The following is a 15831-nucleotide window of genomic DNA, read 5'->3' as shown; positions in this document are numbered from 1 at the left end:
GAAGGTGTTGTTTAAAAGCCCTCTTCACACTGTCAGGAATAATATTCTAATATTTTCTGTTGATGTAAAAGTCAAAATGTAAATGTGTTGCATTTGGAAATAGTGGAATCATCTAATACAATATTCACAATGTTCATTTTTATTTATGGAAAAAATAACTAAATAAATAGTTTGTTAAATCTTGTATCCGGTGACGTGTTTAAGTCTGACTCTGCTGTACGAGCCGAACAGCACCTGAACACACCTCAGATATGTACACGCACGTCAAACAGGTCTTTAATCTCCTGCAGGTGGGCGGTTGCCACGGTAACCATACAGTGAGGCTATCAGTCGGTGTGTTCAGCCTGAAATTAAAAATGTAAATCCCCCCCGAAAAATCCAGATCTGCAGCTTGGTGGGAAACTTTGATCCAGCAGAGCTGAAATCTCGCCCGGAGAGGAGAGGAGAAACAGGTTTGTGGTTTTAATCTGAAAGTCATATCCTGTTTGGTTTATCCTGTAAACACAAACGTCTCACCTGCAGGTTGTAGACGAAAACACTGACTGATGATCAACCTGTGAAGTTTGCTCTTTCTTTGTTGTATTTAACTCACAAACCAAACTTTTAGGAACCAAATATTGAGCTGCTTCAATCCACCAGAGGGCGCTGTAACTATGCAACAGGCAAACAGCACTACAGCCGAACAGGCTGTTTGTAGTGTGTGTGTGTGTGCATGTGTGTGTGTGTGTGTGCAGGTCTTGATCTGAGTTTCATCAGGAAAAAAATTAAATTTTCTGTTTCTTCAAGCGTGCTGAATAATTGATAATTGATTGAGATTGATAATTAATCGGTTATTTTTAAAGTGATTAATCCATCCATCCATTTTCTGCTGTTAAACCAGAGCCATGTCATGTTAAATGATTAATTCATGATATTATTATGGGTTATTGTTGGGTACGGCAGCTGAGGAGTGACAAAAATGTGATATAAATGTTAATATGTTCATAGTCCTTAAAGTTCCTGTTGGTTTTCAGTGATAACGCTCATACTTCAGATGGTTAAACTGGGATTAAAGTGCATTGTATGATATTAAAATGTCACTCTTCAGTGTCAGCCGGTCCACTTTAAAGAATGAATGCATTTCTGTTAGTGCAAGGCAAACTGCATTGTGGGTTTTGTGGTTTATTTTCTCTGGGTAAATCTACTGCAGGTCAAGTTACAGTTAATGAACCTTTTCATGTGTATAACACCTTTCGATAATACTTGAGTAGAAATTATTAAAACAATGGAACAAAGTTGCAAATCAATAAGTTTGAAGGGAAACTAAAAGCTGATGGACATGTTAGTAGCTGCGTTTCCGTTCGGTTTTGTGCAAAACAGAAGCGATATTAAGAAAATACAACTGCGAATGTTCTTTATTTCTGTTGGATGATGTTATGTGGATTCTCTTGCAATATCATTCCAATTAAACATGGCGACAGCATCTGCTAAGTTTTGGGACGATTGCGTCCACCGCAGTTGGTGTTGTAGTATTTAATGAAAGGCGGCGAGGGCGTCCGTTGCACCTAACGACCAAAAGACAAACAGGGATCAGGGATTTTCAGTCTGCAATGATTTTGAATGTCGTGAATACTCATGACATTTGTTGAATAATCTGTTTGCAACTTCAAATTGCGCATTAAGCAGGTTAACGAAACACTGGTAGTAATAAGAGTCTGAAGTCGTGTAGCCAATATCATCAGGCTACAGTGTCGTTGGTCGATGCTGCGCACGTGTTGTCAAATTGCTGAACGTGCGTCTTCATTTGTTCCCGCTTTATTTAGTTTTGAGTTTACGTTCGTGGCGTAATGTCAAAGAGGTTTTCTTAAGCTTCAGTTCACTGAGCTCTCGCAGCCACTTACACGTCGCTGTGTCACAAACCTGTTGTCTGTTGTCATTGAGAACATTTAGCCTCCATCTTCTCTCTCTGTTGTCTCAGTCCATTCAGGAATAAATGGATTTTACTTTAACTGTCACTTCCTCTCAGTCACAGCTGATGTCAGCAGTAGATCTGTGGCGGAGGGAAGCCAGAGATTAGAGGTTTATTGCTGCTGATGCTTCACTTGTGCAGATGCACTGACATGAGTCCTTGAAACAGGAAAATGAGAATTATCTGATGTTTATTTCACCTTTTTTTTTTTTTTTGTGATCACAACACAGAAAAACTGTCAAAGAGTTTTCCTATGATCACAGTAAAATTACTTCATCATCAAATCAAAGCTGAAGTCAGTATTAATGCATGAAATGTCCCAATCACAACAACTTTCCATAAAATGTGCTGTGGATATTCAGCTTAATAATTTTGACCTTTCTCGTAACGCCACCATTGGGAGAACTTAAATTAGGTTTAAATAGACTTGAGTGCTGACATGCCTGTTTACGATGCAAATTTGAAGCACTCCAAGGAAAATAGTCCCGGGGGGGGGGGCTCGTTGGCTGAGGGGTTAAAGAGCTTAAAGAGGTGCATCTTATTTGGTGATTTTTAAATGTATAAATGCTTTTTTTTGTCCGTTTTGTTGGTTTACAAGTAAGAAAATGGTTCGCAACCTACAGAGCGCATTGTACTACAGCTGCAGGTCAGCTGAGTGGATCAGAAAGCGGCGTAATACAGTGAACTTGTGCGTAGGAATACGGTAGTTAGAGTGCCAAAGGAAAGTGCTGTTTTCACGGGAAGATAAACCACTAAAAAAAATATACATGAAGCGACCATTGACACGGATATTGGATTGTTTCGATGGGCGTTTTTACCTCAGTACCTCACACAACCCTACTTCAAATGAGCCGAACTATCCCTTTTAATGCTAACGTTAGCTACATAGCTTTAGCGAAACTTACAAACAGCTCCTTTAACGGTGACTCTGAGAACTGCTTGGAGCTGCATTTCATCTCGGTGTCTCCTGCCCTCTTGTGGCCTGAAAGGAGCACAACACCCAGCAAGACACCTGGAGGTGGGAGACCTGCAGGTTAAACCCGGGGCGACGCACCTCGCAGCCCTGGTTCTGTCGGGTCTGCATGGATCTGTGAGGAACACGAGTGTCTAACAGGTGAACCACGTCACGTGCTGCCCGTGTGCAGAGGGCTCAGCGCCATGAATGAGGAGTTGTATAAGGCTGATTATCACGGTCGGCGTAAACAACAGCCAGTGATCCTCAGCCTCCAACGTCTCTCAACGCCTGAGTGACGGGTGAGAGAGGTTCAACATGTGGAGAACGCTCGGTGTGTCATGTGACCGCTGCCACGTGCGCTCCGAGTGGTCGACCTGCGACTTTAGAAGAATTTCATTAAATCGAGTCTTTTATGAGATACGATCAAAATCAGTTTTGTTTTGTTTTTTTTTTCTTCCTCTTAAGCACCAACGCTCATCATCATTGGCCGACGATGATGATGATGCTGACACTTGGATGCTGAGCCCCCCTTTTTTTTTTTTTTTTTGCTATTGCATCGTTGCCATGGTGACGGGGCCGCTCCTCCACACCCACGCTGCTTACCCCCTCTCTCTCTCTCTCTTGCTCCCTCTCTCTCGCTCGCAAGAGAGGGAGAAAGGGAGAGAGTGAGAGAGAGTGGTGTGTTTTCTAACCCACGCATTGGAGTGGGAGACAACGTGCGCACTCACATGTGCACGCACGCACACACACACACACACTCACACACACTCACACACACGTATGCACAGAGTGTGTGTCATGCTTGCAGTGTGTGGGCTGAACCGACCAGCCTTCCACTCATCCTGCCTCTCCCTCTCTCTCCTCATCTCTCTTCATCTCTCTCTCTCTCTCTCTTCTTCTTCCCTCTGTCTTTTCGTCTCCGGATACACCTCCTCCTCCTCCTCCTCCTCCTCTTCTTCTTCTTCCTCTTCTTTTTTTTCCCATCTTCCATCATCTCTTCCTCTCTCTCTCTCTCTCTCTCTCTCTCTCTCTCTCTCTCTCTCTCCCTCCATCAGTCCTTCCTTTTCTTTTCAGTTTATCATCATGGAGAACGAGTCGGTGATCTTCTGGGTGAGTCTCTCTGCAGCTCTGTGTTTGAGAGTGTGTGTGTGTGTGTGTGTGTGTGTGTTTGAGTGTGTGTGTTAAAGGGAATGCATGTGTGTTTGACTAATGTTGTTTTTGCTGCTATGTGCAGCTGTGTGTGTGTGTGTGTGTGTGTGTGTGTGTGTGTCACTTGCTGCTGGTCTAACTTTAAAAGTCGTGACTTAATTTTCATTATACTTTACCTTTTTTTTTTACCTCCTTTCATCTTTTCCTTCCTTCCTTTGCTCTTCATCTTCCATCTCTTCGTGTCCTTTTACTTCTCTCCTTACTTCCTTTCCTTTTCTCCGCTCCTCATTCATTTACATTCCTTCTCTCATATCTTCCTTTCCTCTAATTTTCTTGCCGCCTCTCTTCCTTTCTCTCCTCCACTTTCCTTTACTCCTCATTTCCTTTCCTCATGTGCACATCAGTGTCCTTTTCATTCCTTATCTATCCTTGCCTTTTTATTTCCTTTCCTTTTATTCTCGCTTTCCTTTCCTAGTATCGTCTCTTCTCTTCTTTTCCTTCCTGTTTTCACCCTCTTCCTTTTCTTTCTTTTCCTCCCCCTCTTTCATCCCTGCCTTTCCCTTCCTCCACTCATTATTGCCCTCCCTCCTGCCCTCATTTGGCTCCTTTCCTCACCTTCCCATGCCTTATCTCCTCCTTTCCTTTCCTTCCTGTTTTGATTATTTCATTTTATTTCCTTTCCTGTCTTTTCCATTCCTTTTCCTCTCCTCCTTACTTCCTTTCCTTCTCCCCTTCTCTACCTTTCTTTTCTCTCTCTCTTTTCCTCTTCCTTTCTTTGCCTCCTGTCTTGTCTTCCTTTCATCTCTTCATTTACTTCTTTTTCATTCCTCCTCTCTGCCTGTCTTCACTTTCTCACCTTTCCTAGTCTCCTCACTTCCTCTCCTCTCTTTGATCCTTCCTTGATTACCCTAAATCTCTTATTCTCTGTCTCTCCATTCATTCATTTTGTCCTTTCTTCATCTCCTCTCTTCCTTTCCTTCATGTCCTGTCCTCTCTCCTTTATTTCCTCTGTTTCCTTTCTTCTCTTCTCCTCTCCCTCGTTTCTTCCTCCTTTCCTTCCCCCCTTTTCCCCTATTCGCTCGCCACTTCCTCTCCTTGCTTTTTTCCCCCCTTTTATTAGTTTTATCCTCTCTTCCTTTCTTTTCCTCTCTTTTTCGTTTTCCTCCTTTCTCCCCCTCTCTCCCTCGTTCTCATCTTTTTATTTCCTGTTTCTGTTTCCTCGAGCATCACTTTACCGTCCTCTGTGTGTTAGTTATGTAAGAACAGCAGAGAGTGTGTAGGCCGTAATCTCAGACCGTCTATCTAAAGAGATGATCTGCCCAAAAAAAAAAAAATCAATCAATCAAACACTTCAAACATCACGTGGTTGTCACGGCAACACGTTAAGCCTCGGCTGAGTGACTTTACCTCTGCGTTGATGGTCAGAGGTTAAACTGCTGCGTTAGCGAAAGCTGGGAGTGTTTTTTTTTTCTCTCTCTCTCTCTTTTTTTTAAAAGCAGTTAAACGGTGGGTTCACAGTTTTTTCACGTCTGCTTTAAAAACCACAGTCACGTGTCCAGGTGAAGGTTTTTTTTTTTCTCGCTGTGATCGTTCGCTTCCTCTTCACGCTGGACATTCGCAGATCTGTCTCTGATGTGCTTCGAGTGTAAGCGATAAGGGACAAAAATCCAACAGTCCTTGATTCCTTCAAAAGTTTATCTGGAGCTGATGTGAGTCTTCACCTGTTTAAATTAAACAAATCCAGGATAAAACTCCCTCTTGTGTTTCCGTGGACAGTTCGTCCTTGTTGAGCTGCAGAGGAAGGATACAAACAAATGAGGCGAGGTTGTACTAAAAATACTCCAGAGTTTTTACAGAAATACGTAATTTATTTAACATTTTGACACCAGAACGTTGTATAAGAGAATCAGGGAGTTCAGTGCTGAATTAAGTGAAATGAGAGAATTAGACAGGATGTAATTTAGTCCTGGGGGTTACTGAGGACCCATGGCGTTTTAAGGGTGAAAACGCAGTCAACCGGATTTCACCATAGTGCTGCGCTCATGTCCCAACTCAGTGCAGATTCATTCTAGCATGAAGACCTGCAGCCACCATTTTCCCTTCATGTCATGCTCAGATAGTCATCACCCGAGCGTACGGGCCGATTCATCCGTCAGGGCTACAGTGCTGTGCAGAAGCTTTAGACACCAACAGTAAAGTGAGGACGTGTTCAAATGTGACGCCTTTAGCAGTTTTTAAATACCTAAATCAGATCAGTATTTGCTTTGACTTTCCTTTGCTTTTAAACCAGCACCAGTTCTCCTTGGTGCACCTGCACAGTTCTTCAGGTACCTGGCAGGTAGGTTGTAGGGGAACCTGTTGTGGATTCAGGCTGTCCCGGTGTCTTCTGTCTCCCAGACTGACTCCATGATGTCGGTTCTGTGAGGGTCAAACCATCTGTTGCAGGACTCCTTGTTCCGGCTCGTCGTCCTGCTGCAGAATGAACCTGTGACCCTTCAGACACCTACTGAAGGTGTCGCTGATGGAGAAGAGTCTAAACATGTTAAGTTCCTAAAACATCTGCACTGAGCTGTAGTTCGTAAGACGCGTCGAACAGCGTCGGAAATAAAAAAGTGTTTCCAAGCGTCCTCGCTGCAGGGCGGAGTGAAAAATCCCGCCGTCAGAGAGAGATTGTTTAAAGACGGGTAACTGCGTCTCTCCCGGGACACATTCATAGTGCTGTAATGGTGAAAGGTGACAGAAATCCTTGTTTCCTCATGGCGTGAATGGAGCGTCAGATCGCTTCAGGTTTCAGAAAGTAGAAGCAGAGAAATGGTCGGACGCAGCCCAGATGTTGGACAGGTGTTAGGAAAGGTTGTTTCTGACGCAGTTTGTATTGGGTATACTGGCCCTTTAAATGAAATGTGACTGTTCTTCTGATTGCCTTATCCTGAGCATCGCCCCTTTCCCTCCTTGCTGTAACTTCGACCGTCTTTCAGCTCTAAAGGCCACTGACACCAGCTTCTTCTTTTTTTTTTTTTTTTAGATTTGTTTGCCGGCGTGAAGCAAATCTGTCTAAATCTTTCATGTTGAGTTCAGCTTGTTGAACTCTTGACACACAAATTTTCTGCGTTTTGGTCGTATCATCTTGACAGCGCTGAACACTGAGGGGGAACGGAGAGAGAAGCTGCTCCACAGTGCAGAGATTTTTTATGAGACAAGAGCTGATAGATCGAATAAATCTCCAGAGTAAACTTAGAGAACCTGTTATCACAGCCGTCTTTGAGAGAATCAGAAAATTGAGAACTGGATCAATTCGAACATATTGAATGTTTTGAATCACAGTATATATAGATTGACTCCAGAATGTTCCCTTGCCTCATGGTAGCTGTGATTGATTGGTCCAGATCGTCACGTCCAGAACTAGACTCTGCATCTCAACATCTGCTGGTCATATATCAGTGGAAGTTGTATTTACACTTGAAGACTACCTCAGATGAAGTTCAAGTGTTAAACCTTGTTATATGTGACATACTGAAATAATCATCAACATCATGACTGAGTGTTTCTGCAGTGAACCAATGACAGTCTCATAAAAACAGATTCAGGGTTTCATACTTCACAAACTTAAGGAACCTTGCAGGGACGGCGGTCGGGGCTAAATAAACCTGAAACCTTGTAAGTACACAGAGACAGAGTTAGCATTAGCACAAGCGCTAACACCGTGTCAGCCGCTGCCAGTTACAAGCTAGCAAACAACATAAGCAAATAACTAGCTTACTGTTCCGATAAATCTTCTCAAACATGTGGCTGAGTCTCTCTGATGTTTCCTCCTCTAACCAGCTTGACACTCGCTGCTCTTTCACCTGTGCACCTGGAGCAAGCAGGTTGTGGGCGGGGCTCAAGGCCTGATCCAGATTTCTAATGAGGAAGAAGGAGTAGATGAGCTTCAGACCCAGTTTTCCATGTTAAATAATCATAGCAGAGTATTTTTACATATAGTTTAAAACATGTCTGGAGAGGAACTTTAAATGTCGTTGGGTGTAATGAACTTCTCAGCCTCTAGGGGGCGCTTCCAGAGCTTTCGGGTTTATTTTCTTCTTCAAATGTGAAGAGAGAACTGAACAGATTTCACCTCAGTTTTTCTTTCCCTTTTTTTTTTTTTTTTTTTTTGGTTCCCAGTGATGTGAGAAACTTGACAAGAGAAAGTGTGTGTGTCAGAAAGAGAGAAAAAACTGTGTGTATTATCAGATCCTGCCATTGGTTACCATGGTAATGGCCAAGGGAGCTACATATCCAGGACACACACACACACACACACACACACACACAAACACACAAACACACTCTCTAACACGCCATGTTCACACCTAACAATGAAATGCATCTTCGGTGATCTGACCACAACTGTGCAGCTGAAATGTACTGAGGGTCGTGTCTGGATTTTTGGATTCTGGGAGACACATGAGAACGAAGTGTGGATACATGATGAATGCAAATGCAGTCAGATGCTTTCTCAACTTTACTGCATGATAGAAACTCAAAATTATATTTAAATGGTCAGTGTGACACCGAAATTAGACCCCAGTTATACCTGGTAGTATGCAATTTGGATCTGAATGAGGATAAATGTAATAGAGGTAAAAATCATTACTCATATTTCTCCAAATATAATCTCTCAATATATTATACCTCGATTGATTTAGAGTCTTAGTTTGACATGTTTCAACTTGATTAAATTTAAATCCTAAAAGTTCAAATGTCATTATCAATATTGAAGAATTTTTTATTAACCTCGATTTAAAAGCCTAACCAAGTGTTCAGACCCCTTCACTTAATTGTGTTGTAGACTTTTATTTTAAATAGATTAAATTGCCGTTTTTCTCATTAGTTTACACTTAATAATCAATAATGATAGGAGTGAAAACATGTGTTTAATAAAACTGAAATCTCTCATTTACAGAAGTATTCAGACCCTTAATTCAATATTTTGTTGAAGCCTGTTTGGCAATTACAGCTTTGAGCCTCCTTGGGTAAATCTCTACAAGTCTGAACACCTGGATTTGGGCGATTTATCTCGTTCTTTCTGGCAGATCCTCTCAGACTCTGTCAGACTGACGTGAAGTGTCTGCGAACTGCCGTCTTTAGGTCTCTCCACAGATGTTTTAAACAAATTGAAATCTCCGATTTACAAAAGTATTCATATCCTTTACTGTGACACTCCCAAGTTGTAGTCAGGTGCATCTTCTTTGCTTTAATTATCCTTGAGATGTGTCTAGAATTTAAATGGAGCCCACTTGTGTAGTTTAAAAAGACTCACACCTGTGTATACAAGGTCCTACGAGTCCAGTGGTTTCTCTGTAGACATCTGTGATAACTGTGGCGAGACACAGATCAGGGGCAAAGGTTTAAACCATTTCTAAAGCTCTGAGTGTTCCCAGGATAAACCTCAGTAATAGGGAAAATGGAGGCGGTTTGGAACCAGCAGGACTCTTCTCAGGGCGTATTCACACCTTCATTCGGTTTGCCCTGGTCCGATTTAGTTGATGACCTTGTTAACTTGAAGCATTTTCCCCTCGGTTCGCTTTCACACAAAGGAAAAATCAAGTGAACCAAAATGCATCATTACAAACCATGTGAGAACAATCCATTGACTGGTCAGATTGTCTGACTAGAGCAGGAAAGTGAACACAGGAAGAAGGTTACGGGAACCATCGAGCTCAAACTTGAGAGAGTTTACCTGCTCGTCGGGTCGAATGGAGTTGCCGACCGGGCCGAGACCACCTCTTCGAAAGGGTGCGATTGAAGGGGAATCGTATCGAGGGAGAAAATGAACTAGGGTTCAGATTAACCGGACTAAAAAGCGCAGGTGTGAAAGCAGCCTTAGAGACTGAGTAACCAGGCAAGAAAGGTCCCAACAGAGTTTCTGAAGTACTTTTGAAGAAATGGAGAAGCTGCCGGAAGGATGATCAATCAGGCCTTTATGGCAGAGACACTATATAAAAGCTACTTAAAGTAAAAGTCATATGACTCATATTCTGGAGTTTGTCAAACAGCCTTTAAAGAACTATCTCGTCTGAAGAGATAGAAAACGAACCCATTGTGCAGAACTCCAGGTATTGCTCATCACCTGGTTCAAACATCCCTACAGTGAAGTCTGGTGGCGGGGCGGCATCATGCTATAGGACGTGGGGAGGCGGCTTCTCAGCAGTAGGGACGGGGAGACGTGTCACAATACAAAGATGTCCTTGAGGAAAAGGAAACCTGCTCCAGGGCGCACGTGAGCCGAGACCGGGGCGACACTTCAACCTTCGAATCAACGAATCATTTCAGCTGCAGAACAGAGCAACATATTGAAACTGAAACAATGATGCGATAATTAGTCAGTGCCGCCCACTCCTGACTCTAAATGCAGAATAATATGTGGGTACTTTGCACCTCTAACCACTGATGGATGGGGAAAAGTAAAATCCAGTTGAAACACATTTTAGTTTTTTGACATCCTCCGTGAGTCAGTTGAACTGGATCTATAGAAAGTCTGGATCTGTAACACACATTACGTGTGTGTGTGTGTGTGTGTGTGTGTGTGTGTGTGTGTGTGTGTGTGTTTTATCAGTGCTGTCCAGCTTCTCAGCCTTTTCCTGCCAAACATCCGTTTCCTTGGCAACCCAGACTGGAAACAGGAAGTGTGAGTGACGGGAAGTGCTTCTAATCTTTGTCAAGTCTTTGAATTGTTTTGGACATGTCCTCCTGCTGTCTGTGTTGCCATGGAAACATACCGGTTACACACACACACACACACACACACACACACACACACACACCAGCTGGCTGTTAGCTATTAGCAGGCTACCAGCTGGTTACCAGTATGCTACAGGCTCACTAGCCTAGTGAGCTAACAGCAGAGGCTAAGGTCAACAGCTGGTTACTAAGAGGCGGTCTGTGTGTGAAATCACTCATTCACTGTTTCCTACAATAATAATGATAACAAACTCAGTAGTTTATTCTGCAGTGAGCAGTGATTTGGGGCCGGCTATGAGCCTCTCTTCTGATTGGCTCACTGTTTTCTGAGTGATCCAATCAAAAAATGGCAGATTTCAGGTGAACAGAGTGAGCAGAGTAATCAGAGAAACCAAATCCTTGGTCCAAGGTTGGATGGTGGGTCCAGGTGGGCGGGGCTTGGTGACTGCTTTGTTGTGACATCACAAAATTCCAGAAGTCCTGACGGCTTGTTTTAAGGCTCAGTTTCTGAATACAGGCTGTGTGCATTTCTCTGTGGACTGAGGCTTTGATACTTTCACAGTATTAATATATAAGCTAGAGCTGATCTATAATCACACTACACATGGACACAGACCTTTATTACAATATGAGACCTTTAACTTTTGGCATAGATAGCAAAATTAAACCTCTGGCCCAACATATGCCTTGGTCCTAGGCCCATATACTTCCACATCTGGGCAGAGTCCGGCTTTTATCCTCCAGTATTGACTGACAGCTGCAAGATTTTTGTGTGAATTGGCCCAGATGTGATTGTAGCATCTGACAGTCATGCCGGGCGTATTCTGGGTCAGGATTTATTTTGCTATCTGGGTGTTTTATGGTTCTGTTCAGGCTTGCAGCTCTTGGTTCTGTTTTAACACAGTTCACAGTAACTTCAGACTCAACCACCTTCTTTCACCGACCTAAACCAAAGAGCCGTTGTTGCCTAAACCACAGACAGGATGTGAACTCTGGTCTCTGGTCTGACTGTCCTGAACTTTCTACGTCCTCCATTCATCCGAACTTCCTCTTGGTGACGCTGCGTCTGTTAATGTAACACTTGAGTCATTTTAAAAAAAAAAAATGTTATCTCTAAACATAATCTAGATAATGATTATGTTGCCCCCAGGATGTAAGAGGGAACACAGCCCGACAGAAACATTAATGGTATCATTTACTCTACAGGAAGGATAGTTTAGTTTCTTTCTGACGGTAGAGTCTGTAGTTGAGGATTATATCTGTCTACATCTGGGTATTTGGTGGCACATCTGGTCGGGAATGTGCGCACATTATCAAACATAAGAAAGAAACTGATTCTCTGCGTAGAAATTACCGTAGCTGTTGATAAATGAAGCCCCTGGTCTGCTGCCCGGGCTCCCACCATCACTCCACCATCTTTTTTATTCCCCTCTGAGAATAGACACAGAAAAGTAAATCGATACTCAAAACTTTACATAATACTACCAGTTATAAACGAGGTTTACCGCTCCTTCAGTTGCCAGGCAAACCAATACGACAGCTTCGTATTGTGTAACAGACTGAACCTGAAATGGCCCCCACAGAATGCACCTGTGTCTGACCCAGTTTAAACTAAAACACTGCACGCTCCGTCGTCTCCGTATATACCCTCCACTCTTCTCCTCTTCTGACATGTATTTTTTTTTCTCTCCCCCCCGCCCCCCCTTTCCTTCATATCCTGGCCTCCCTCTCCTTTACCTCCCACCCGCCTCCTCCCCTATCTTCCTCTTCCTCCCTCTTTTCCTCCCTCTCTACAGGATGGGCAGGGCAGCTCCCAGAATACAATCTGAAACTCTGAGACCTCTCACTCTGCTGCAGGAATACTACACAATACCACCACATAAACTACTTAACTGTTTACTGTAGAAGTACTTCAACCACTCCGGATCCTGCTCATTGTACAAGAGGAACTACAACATCTACGGAAACTACTTCATCTACTGCAGAAAGTTCTCCGACGTCAACCGCAGGATTACAACAATCCTCCAAAAAACTCCTCCGGAATCCGTTCTGCTGAGATCCCAACCAATCGAAACCCAACCCAGAGAAACTAGAACCTGGCGCCTCAAGCTGGACCACAACCAGAAACCAGAAGCCAGAACCAGGCTAAAGCCAGTACCACACCAGTAAGCCAGTTAAACGATCTAGACAGGACCAAACCAGGCCAAGACAGACCAGAAGAGACCAGTAGAAAACAGTAAAGGCCATTGGAAAAGTTTGATGGGACTGCTGACGATAGGTAGGCCTGAGTGTGTGGTGTGACTGCAGTGTGTTTTATCATTGTCATGGTTTAATATTGTATTCATATCCTGAGCACATGGGGCCCAGCCCGGGTAAAAACTAGACTAAACTAGCTAACTGTGTATAAAGTAGTTAAAACTAGTTCCTAAATTTTTTGACATTACTAAGGCTCAGAACATCCCAGGAACATTGGTTCTCATAATCCCGGATTATTCACACTCTCATCTTTCCATTCATGTGCACACGTTTTCTCTCTGTTGAAAACATTTTGCAATTAGAAGCAAAAATAGAGAAAAATTTCAGATTGCATAAAGCCCTTATTATGTAACAGCTGTCCTACAATCCATTTAATACCTCTCACATGCAAATTAGTGGCGTTCCTGCCTGGCCTGGCTAAGACAAGTGGAGACAACGGGAAAAAGCCTTTAATTAAAGGTCCCAATGTTTTACACTTTTCCTGTGTGTTGATCCATGAGAAGATATATTTGTGGTTTTAAGAACCAAAAACCGTCTCAGTGTAGTTTTACATCTCCTCTCTCAGGCTTCTCTCTGGAGCTCTAGTAACAACAGGTCGGTGAACCAATAATATAGAACCAAGACTTGCTTTATAATTAAAGAACACATGGGCATCTATCTTTATAAAATATGGGACCTTTAAAGCGATGTATTTAACCTGAAAAAACATCAGTATGGTCCTTTAAGCTTCCAGACAATAATACTGTAAGCTCATCCATTTTATGCTCATGGTCTAATTTAGGGACGAGGTTCTGTTGGTTCCTCCACCTCTTCATCTGGGCCCTCAATGTGTTCCAGGGATATTTAAGGTCTCTGAAGTCTTTTTATATCTCAGTCTTTAAAGAGTACAATTGACTCCTTGCTGGCTGACATGCACACCACAACACAGAGACCTTGAATCATTTCAGCTGGAACATCATTAAATAGCTCTCACATCCTCTCCTCACGGTTTGCACAGCGAAAGCAGCTGAAGTGCTACGTCACTGTCTGGCTCCTATGAAAATCGTGACAGCCAGTGGATGAAATCTTAACGACTCTAGTCATCCGCCGAATTTTCACGGTCTTCGTCACCGGTGGTCGTCCGTTCAAATGCCTAAAACGACATATGTTTACCCGAAAATACCGTCTTGAGGCTGTGAGAGTTATCTCTGTAAAGCAAAAGTGGAAGCAGCATCGTAGAGAGCGGAGAGGTGGGAGACCTTATGACCTTTGTCCGACACTGACCACAATCATTCCCAAACCTTACGGATTTAGTTGTTTTTTTATATATATAATCCAGTTCATCAGCTTTCTCCAACTCATTTTTGAGCCTAAATGACCAGATCAGAAAACGCTCACACAGGTAAAGACTCAACATATTTAGTGTTTCTGAAGCTTTCCGCGACAGTTCGTCTTCCCTCGCTCGTCGCCAAGATACACGGTGTAGTCTGTTTTGTAGTGAACCCGGGTTAGTGGTGGTAAATCTTGTATCTGCTCAAGGTGGTTGACCTCCTTGGATTCTCTCCTTCTGAACAACATGAGTCCACTTGATTCATGTGGGTGAAGACTTGAACAATATCTCAGGTCTCGACAAAATCCGTCAAAAACTAATAACGTTGACACGCTGTCGTGCTAAACTTTACGATGACAAAGAGTTTGACAAAGTAAATCGCTAACTAATAAAATTTTAGCTACATCAGTCAATGTAAAGCTACAAGATGAGTCTGAGGCGTCCTCAAGCAGCGACAATGCTGCGTTCATTTTCTTGTATCAACCAGTTTCTGACTCATCAATAGTGTTATCGTCAACACCCAGGTCGTAATTACAACGAGGACACTCTAATTTTTCTGAAGATATATGTGAGTTAGGGTTTAATTATACGAAACTGCTTTAAAACAAAATAAATATGAATGTTTCATATACATTATTCAAACCTAAAACGATATTTTTTTAACCATTACAAACTTTGTCGACATACAACTGTTTCAAGGGGTCAGACGACATTAATACTTGTAAATGTAAACATGAAAATCGTTTCCATTCCCCGACCGTCAAACATCATATCGTTCCTCCTCTTTCTTCCTCTTCCTTCGCTAGGGCCTCTCTCTCTCTCTCTCTCTCTCTCTCTCTCTCTCTCTCTCTCTCTCTCTCTCTCTCTCTACTGTCTACTGCATAAAACACAGAATTTGCATTTCATGAGGTGAAGCTGGTTTTTCCCTCTGATCACCTCTCGAGTACGACGTTCAGACTGTGATCATTGACGCTCTCCTCGCTACAAACCAACAGTGTCTCTGAATTATGAAGGAGGGCTGTGGAGCGAGGTCTGGGCTTTTTCATCTGTTTTTCTATTGTCAAGAAAAGTTATAGTTAAAAAATATTGTACTTTTCTGAACATTTCTTTAAACGTAAACTGTTCACATGCAGTAACTAACTGAAAGTAGTTTGTACAGAGTATTTATTATAACCTCTCCCATTCTTCTAAATGGCCCGTGGAATTTTTGAAGTCAAGAACTGAATTCGACCAGAAACATAAAAATAAAAAGATAAAAATCATCTCTCAAGGTCTACTTACAAATTTTTTTCCAGAGCTTTCAACAGTACCTTATGGTCTTCCTCTGGGGGAAAAAGTTCACTCAGCTGTTTTCATATTATCTTCATTACAATTTAGTGGAATCCTCCAATGAAGACCAGATGTGGTTGAAGGCTCATGAAACAAGCGAGTAAGTTGACCTTTAGAGATGATTTTTTTCTATTATTGAAATCACTGTTTTCAAAGTTTTTAAGC

At 42.6% G+C, this 15831-nt stretch overlaps 1 protein-coding gene across 5 annotated transcripts in view; it reads left to right on the top strand.

Annotated features, from left to right (window-relative positions):
• Positions 1-3636: 3636 nt before the first annotated feature.
• Positions 3637-15831, top strand: part of shank3b (SH3 and multiple ankyrin repeat domains 3b) — a 45632-nt gene continuing 33437 nt past the window's right edge. Inside the window, exons 1-2 of one of the 5 annotated variants that reach the window (XM_056368267.1) lie at positions 3637-4013; positions 12569-13050. The gene's annotated coding sequence lies outside the window, so the exon portion shown is untranslated. The remainder of the gene's footprint in view (positions 4014-12568; positions 13051-15831) is intronic. The other 4 variants (XM_056368266.1, XM_056368265.1, XM_056368262.1 and 1 more) reach the window with 4 other exon arrangements.

The sequence above is a fragment of the Seriola aureovittata genome, chromosome 22 (assembly GCF_021018895.1).
Source record: "Seriola aureovittata isolate HTS-2021-v1 ecotype China chromosome 22, ASM2101889v1, whole genome shotgun sequence".
Classification (NCBI taxonomy): Eukaryota; Metazoa; Chordata; class Actinopteri; order Carangiformes; family Carangidae; genus Seriola; species Seriola aureovittata.
The sequence above is the reverse complement of the archived record's forward strand: the minus strand, read 5'-3'. Positions and strand labels throughout refer to the sequence as shown.